General features: G+C 33.8%; 1 pseudogene; it reads right to left on the bottom strand.

Annotated features, from left to right (window-relative positions):
• Positions 1 to 5,680: 5,680 nt before the first annotated feature.
• Positions 5,681 to 6,636, bottom strand: LOC113929291 (annotated as a pseudogene).
• Between the last annotated feature and the right edge of the window lie 531 nt (positions 6,637 to 7,167).

Below are 7,167 nucleotides of genomic sequence, written 5' to 3'. Positions count from 1 at the left end.
TTATAAATACCCCAATGTGCAAGTGCTTATCATATATTTACCTATTTGTGCTTGCTAATTTCCCACTGAACACAGCTTCTCTTACACAAATATTCTACATGGATATGAAAGTATTACTTGTATATAATATGTAAAATAATCTTTCTTGTTTTGTCCCAATCATGTGACAAAAATATTTAAATAAATTAGGTTCAGATCTTAGGAAAGAAGGTGAAACCATGAACTGTATGATGGAAATGGAAAAAAAAAAAAGGCCAAACAGAAGTGACATTAGAATAAAGGGTTAATGTACCTAAGATGTAAAGCAAAGTTCTTTATAGCAGGAGCCAACTTCCAGTAACAATTTTTGTTTCAGTTTGTATTCAGTTATCAGTATTCAGTTTCTAACAAAACTTTATTTCAAGTTTTGTTTCAGTTATCTATTTGTATCAGTTACAGTTATTTTCAGTTTGTATTGATTTGTATCAAATCAATACAAAATTTAGTTGATTACAACAGGGATCAGAAAACTATAGCCTGAAAGCCAAATGAGGTGCAACACCTGTTTTGGTATACCTCCGAGCCTAGAAAGGTGCTTTATTATTAAATGGTTATAAATATTTTGTGACATATGAAAATGATATAAAATTCAACTTCCCATGCCCACTAATAGAGTATTATTGAAACACAGCCATGTTCACTTATTTGCATACTGCCCATGGCTGCTTGTGTGTTACAGGATGGAACTGAGTTATTGGAACAGAGATTGTATGACCCACAAAGCCTAAAACATTTATTACCTTTACAGAAAAAGTTTATCTACTACTGCTGTAAAAGAATATTGATTTATTAATTTTTGTGGTTTTATGGGTCGAATGGGCTCAGTGTCACCATAGTTAAAGTCATCTACATGATTACACTCAGCTAGATGCTTGGCTAGTGCTAGAACATCCATGATGGTCTTTCAAACACCCTGGCTCTGTTTTCCAAACTCTTAATTCAGTAGTATTTCCTAAGACTTTTTGTAGCACGGAGGCTGATTTCTAAAAGGGAACATTTCTAGAGAACATACCCCAATGTGCAAATGCTTATCATATATATATATATATATATATATATATATATATATATATATATATATACCTATTTATGCTTGCTAATTTTCCATTGACCAAAGCAGGAAAAATCGTCAAACTAGGAGTCAATGTGGGAGATGGCTCAACAAAACCTGTACACTGGGAGATATGAAATATTGGGGCAAGCAATGTAAAAGACTCCTATAATACTTAATTGTAATGCATTTATGTTTTATTTACTTTTTGTTACTTATAAATAGGAAAATACTTAATTCATATTCAGTTTTAAAAGATCAATTTCAGGCCTCTTTTTTGAGTGTTATTCAATGTTCCGTTGTTTCTACTATCTCTCACTTGTCTTATTTCCCTGTATGTTTTGTGATTTTTAACTGTGAGCTTATTTTCCATGGAACTTTATTCATGCAAATTCTTTGAGCATGCAGACTTCCTTCAAATGACTTGTATTTACTTTGTATCTGATTATTATTTTTCAACCAGATTAGCTGAATTCAGCGTGAAGAACTATTAAGGCTAACTTATCATTTATTAATTTTCAGGGAAAGTTTTTTCTTCCCACCTAGCTCTTCATTTTGAGGAAGATTTTTTTTTTTTTTTAATTTAGCATGGGGTGAGAGAAAGTGACCTGATATTTAGCGCACGCTTACCCTGAAGTTATAGTCGTTTGAAGTCCCAACTATATTTAGAAGTTCTGCTAAAAGGCTTACCACCTTGAGCCGGTCCCAGAAATACCTAAAAACAAAGTTCAATTTCCTTAGGTTTCATTTTACAATGTCCTCAGGGCAAGTAGCTTGTTCTAGTACAGTGCTGTTTATCTCTCTTCTTTCTTACTTTTAAATTAGTTTTTGGTCTCAGGATTCTTTATTTCCTTGCTAAGTCCTTAATGCAATTACAAAGTTGGTTTACTTTCATTTATTTATTTTTTAAAATTTTATACAGTGTTTTTAATACTTCTCAGCAGGAGGATGGTCATGTATATATTCCAGCTTTATGCTGGAAACATAGAATAAGATTACTTCTAAAAATGTTTCTAAATTAAATTTTATTTTAAGGAATTATATAAAAGAGGAATAATTTTCTATAGAGTATTTACTTAGATTCAATTGTTATAAAGATTTTACAACATTGCTTCATCTATTCACATTCCTGTGGTATTTTAAAGAAAATTCTTGACTTTATATCACTTTACCATATATATTTTTATTAACATCTTGTAAAATTATGGAGCTTTCCTTGCATAACCACAGTGTCCTTTCTATACATCATGACATGGAAATTAGCTATTTTGTATCATCTAATATCATGTCCATTTTCAAATTTCCCCCCTTATCTCAAAAAATGACATTTTGTAACTTATTTGAAACAGAATCAATGTTCACATTTATATGTATTATGTCTCTTATGTCCCTTTTAATCTAAAACTGCCTCCATCCTCTGTTTTTATTCCCTCTTGCTTGTTGAAGATACATTTTTTCTATAAAACTTTTAATATTTTTCCTCATGCACTTTTTAAGCAACTTTAATCCTGTTTTTGTGTGTCTCCATATCTGTTCATATAGAAATCACCGTGGAATACATTTTGCCAATCCAATGGAGATTCTAAGTCCCCATCTTGCCTGACCTCTCAACAGCAAATGTGCATTTAGATAGAGACTGATCAGCCATCACCCCAGTAGAGGAAGCTGATATTGAGTGAAAAGCATGAAGTGAGTATAAAGATCAGCAATTACAAAGCAGAAAATATATGAAAACAAGGAATAGTTTTCTCAGCTAAATATATTGCTGTGCAAACATACTATATTCCATGAAATAAATTTAAAATGCATATCTTATATGAGTCTGATCTTCTAAGAAAATCGCCTTTTTAAATATGGAGCTTTATTTTAATATGTGTGAAATATACCATATTACATAAATGTGAGGCATTGGTAGTGGTTAATTCATTTGCACTATCTATAAAAGGCTTATTGTGTACACAATACTTAGTTACTGATGATAATAGAAGTCACATTTGTTGAAAACTACTAATGGAGTCACTCATATGGATGAATAACCCAACAGTATAATAACTATTTCCTCCTTCCAAGGTCCAAAATGTTAATGAATATATAGATGGTTGCACAAGTATTGAGTAGGAGATAGCATTTAAACCCTCCCTGGATTGCAGCATGTCTTTATTACTTTCTGAGGACCTTTGGCTTAAAAAAAAAAAAACCCTTCTAATTAGAAGAAAATACCAATAATTCCTTGCAGTATAGAATAGATTTTTTTTTCTTATTTGAAAAAGAGCTAATTTCCAAAATGCCTTTCTAATTTATCCAGTGTTTCTTAAATGGTTACTGAAGAGAAAAGTTTTTCATCTTATAGTATCAGCTCTGCATCCTGGCAGATAAAATAAACTAGTTAGATTTGAGTAAACTAGCCTGACAGCAGAATCATTCTTAAAGAGTACGGAGATAATGCGTAAGAATTTTTTTTAGATGTGATTCTTTGATAACATTAAATTTAAATATCACAAAAAAGTAAGTAGAAATCATTTAACTATTTCCATACAAAGTTTTCGTCTAAATTGAGCTAAGAGGTAAGAACGTTGTTCTTCATGTGTCTTTTTGTTGATGACTTTATGAAAATAATGTAAGCCTCATGTGTTCCATTCTTTCAATTACACCTGCCTTTCTTCCTCCTGATTTCTTCCCCAGTGAAAGGAAAATGTAATACAACAATGAACTTTTTCAAAATTTAACTGCCTTTACATCCTTTGAACCAAAAGTGATTTGAGGAGTAAAGAGTTTTTGACATGTAATTTAAATCTATCGTAGATAAATGAGTTAACTAGGGAGAAGTTGTTTTAGGAAAAATTAAGGTCAATGAAAATGGGAAGCACATTAGAAATATTTGAAAGGGATGTTCTCCATTATTTGTTCTATGTAAATGTGACTTGTTAAATGGTTTCTTACTTTTATTTTTTAATGCAAATATATTTTATTTGAAATAAACAAAAAATGCTTCTATAGCTCAATGGGTCACTTGGAAACAAACTTGCTTGACTGTATTACTGAGGAAAGAGAAAGCTGAAACAAAAGCCCCCTTCTTTTTTGACATGTATCTGGAGGCAAAGAGGGAGACATTACCTGTTTTTTGAAAAACTGACCCTCCATTAAGGCCTGGCCATAGAAGTGTAAACAATATAAATGAATCTACCATTAGCAGTTGTCATATCATATCTCTGTCACCTGTGTATTCTGGGAGATCATGCATATACCTGCCAATAAGCCTGGGAAGAGTTGCTGCATCATAGTTACATTTGAGTTCTTGGCAGACAGGACTGAGGAAGAGTAATTTGGAACAAGTTGTGCATCCTATTTAGAACAAATCACTAGTATTCCCTTAAATAGCAGGTTACAGTAGAAAGACACTGCCTGGAATAGATCCTTTTCACTTTGGTTCATCTTTAGTTTTTGTCTGTGATTTACATAGTTGTTTGATTCATTTGCTTAAAGTACAATCCCACCACAAAGTATTAAAGTACAAGATACCTATTATTACTTCAACATCTGCATTTTTCAAATTTTATACTCTACTACATCCCTAGTATGTCAGTAGTTCATGAGTAATAAAAAAATACTAATAATTGAGTAAAACTCTTCTAAAAATGCAAACTTATGTCTACAACTATAATGGTACTAGATGGGAAGGAGAAAACAAGGGAAGAGGAGAAAGCCAACACATTTATGTGCAGGGACAGTGGCTGAAGACTCTGGATTAAAATACAACTTCCCCATAGAAGTTGGTTATAATGGAATTTCTAGACAACTTCTTTTGCCCCCACAAAGGGACCTGAAAAACTCAATTCCAAACTTTTAAAAAACTACAGTTATGAGATGTTTATGTTTTTTTCTTTTTGAGAGAGAGAGAGGGAGTGAGAGAGAGAGAAGGCACAGACTTAAGGGGAGGGGCACAGGGAGAGGGAGAGAGAATGTTAAGCAGGCTCCCAGCTGCCCAGCATGGAGCCGGACATGGGGCTCCATCTCACAACCCTGAGATCATGACCTGAAATGAAATCAAGAGTCGGATGCTTAACTGACTGAGTCACCAAGGTGCCCCCACTTATGAGATGTTATAAATGATGATCAAAGGAGTTGGAAGGAGAAGGATGAATGTGTCTTCTATTCAGCTAGTTTATAGCGTAGCCTCTTTAGTTCTTGGTGGATCAGTAAAAATCACTGAAGCACCAGAAGCACTTTGAAGGACATGGGTAGAAAAATACGGGGCACATTACCTGTCTATATCAGTAACAGGGCTTCATGGCTAGGAAAATGATCTAAACAGGAAGATGACTCCAGGATACATCACTCTCTTCATCACTAAATATGGCAGAATTAAAAAAAATTACAAGTAGACATAGTGAAAACATGAAAATTACAAAGCAGAGAGCACAAGAGAATCAAAATGATGCTATAGATTCAACAGTATTCTGTGAGGGCTAGAAAACGTGTTAACTAAAGCCCTAGCAAAATATCACTCTTGTTTATAAATCACTTATTTATCACAGGACCACATATTGAATCCTTTCTTGCTACGTACTGAAGAATACTTACATTCAGCCTTTAAGCATTCCACATTTCTTTACCAATCTTGTTTCAGTTGATTTTGGTGTGGGTAACTGGCAACTGATGGCACAAGGCGGTGAATGTGGTGTCTGACGTTGTGTGATATTTGTCACTAATTGCTGCCTGCTACTCATATTTTGCATGCTTTATGATTTTAATAAACTCTTTGGCACTTTGGACTTCCTTAGAAACAGTTACTGAGTCCTATACATCTTCATGACTAACCAACTGAACATTGCCATCTTCGTACTAGTGAACCTGAATCTTGAGTATTCCAACAACCAGGGCTGTAGATGGTGTGATGGTGAGCTTCCATTCTGATCTCGAATGACCATTCCAGAAAATTTTAGGCTGAAGCTAGTGGCTTTGATACATGCAACAGTGGTCTTTTGTCATCTATAGTTTTAACATAAAGAGTACAGAAGTCGTTGAAATAATGATCTTTCTCATGGACCATTTTAAAACATCATCACAGGATTCTCTGTAAGAGTTCCTACCTCCATCTATGTCCTCTGGCTGGATGGATGTCACTAGCTTCTTTAAGTGATCACACTTAAAGGAAATATTGTTTCTTGGATCTAAAAATCTGCTATTACCCAGGTCACTGTGCTCTGTAATTAAGACCTGACCTTCGCATCCTTCTATCTTCCCAGGCATGAACAGGGCAAACACATGTGCTGCCCCTTCCCTGAGGAGACTGTCATTATTAAGTAGTAGCCAGACATCCTTGAACACGTCTTTAAATTCCTTTGCGGGTGCATGAGTGATGAATTCACTCACCTGACACCAGATTCTCCAAATTAGTAGTATTGGGCTGTTCTAAAATTTCTCACTTTTAGAAAGCCTGCTTCCTTGATTAAAGATGTTATCCTCATTGTATAGCATATGTGTCAATGGTTAATTAGAGACACATTTAACTAAATATCTATTACTTGACCCAGAATGTGCTCCATTCTGAGGATAGATGAGTAAAGATAGTTCTGGCATGGCAGAATTTACTTAAATTCAAATAAACTTTACAGATGACTTAGCAGAAGTCTTCTTGAATATTTACTAAATGCTTGAAGGGCTTAAGAATAAGTGAAAAATATTAAGTTGAATATTAGTATTTGCAGTGAAGTTTTGTAACAGATTTCAGGAGAGGAGACATATTCCTCAAAAATAATCCCGATTTTATTTGCTTCAATGGCTTTTATAAAACATGTTATTATATTTGTGTTTAGTTCCTCATCATTCTCATTCTCTTTAACTATAATTTTACTCATTCTCCTGAAATCTCCAGAATATATTTCTGCCCATATTTGAACCATTGTGTGCATGTGTGTGTGTGAGAGAGAGAGAGAGAAGTTGATTGACTGATTAGTTCCATATATTTGACAATTGTATCCAGAGAGAGGGGAAAATCCTATAAAGAGCCCCTGAATAACAAAGGCAATATTTGGAGCAAAGCAAGCCCCAGTACGAATTCCTTTTGGGAAGATAAA

Source organism: Zalophus californianus, chromosome 5 (genome assembly GCF_009762305.2).
Source record: "Zalophus californianus isolate mZalCal1 chromosome 5, mZalCal1.pri.v2, whole genome shotgun sequence".
Classification (NCBI taxonomy): domain Eukaryota; kingdom Metazoa; phylum Chordata; class Mammalia; order Carnivora; family Otariidae; genus Zalophus; species Zalophus californianus.
The sequence above is the reverse complement of the archived record's forward strand: the minus strand, read 5'-3'. Positions and strand labels throughout refer to the sequence as shown.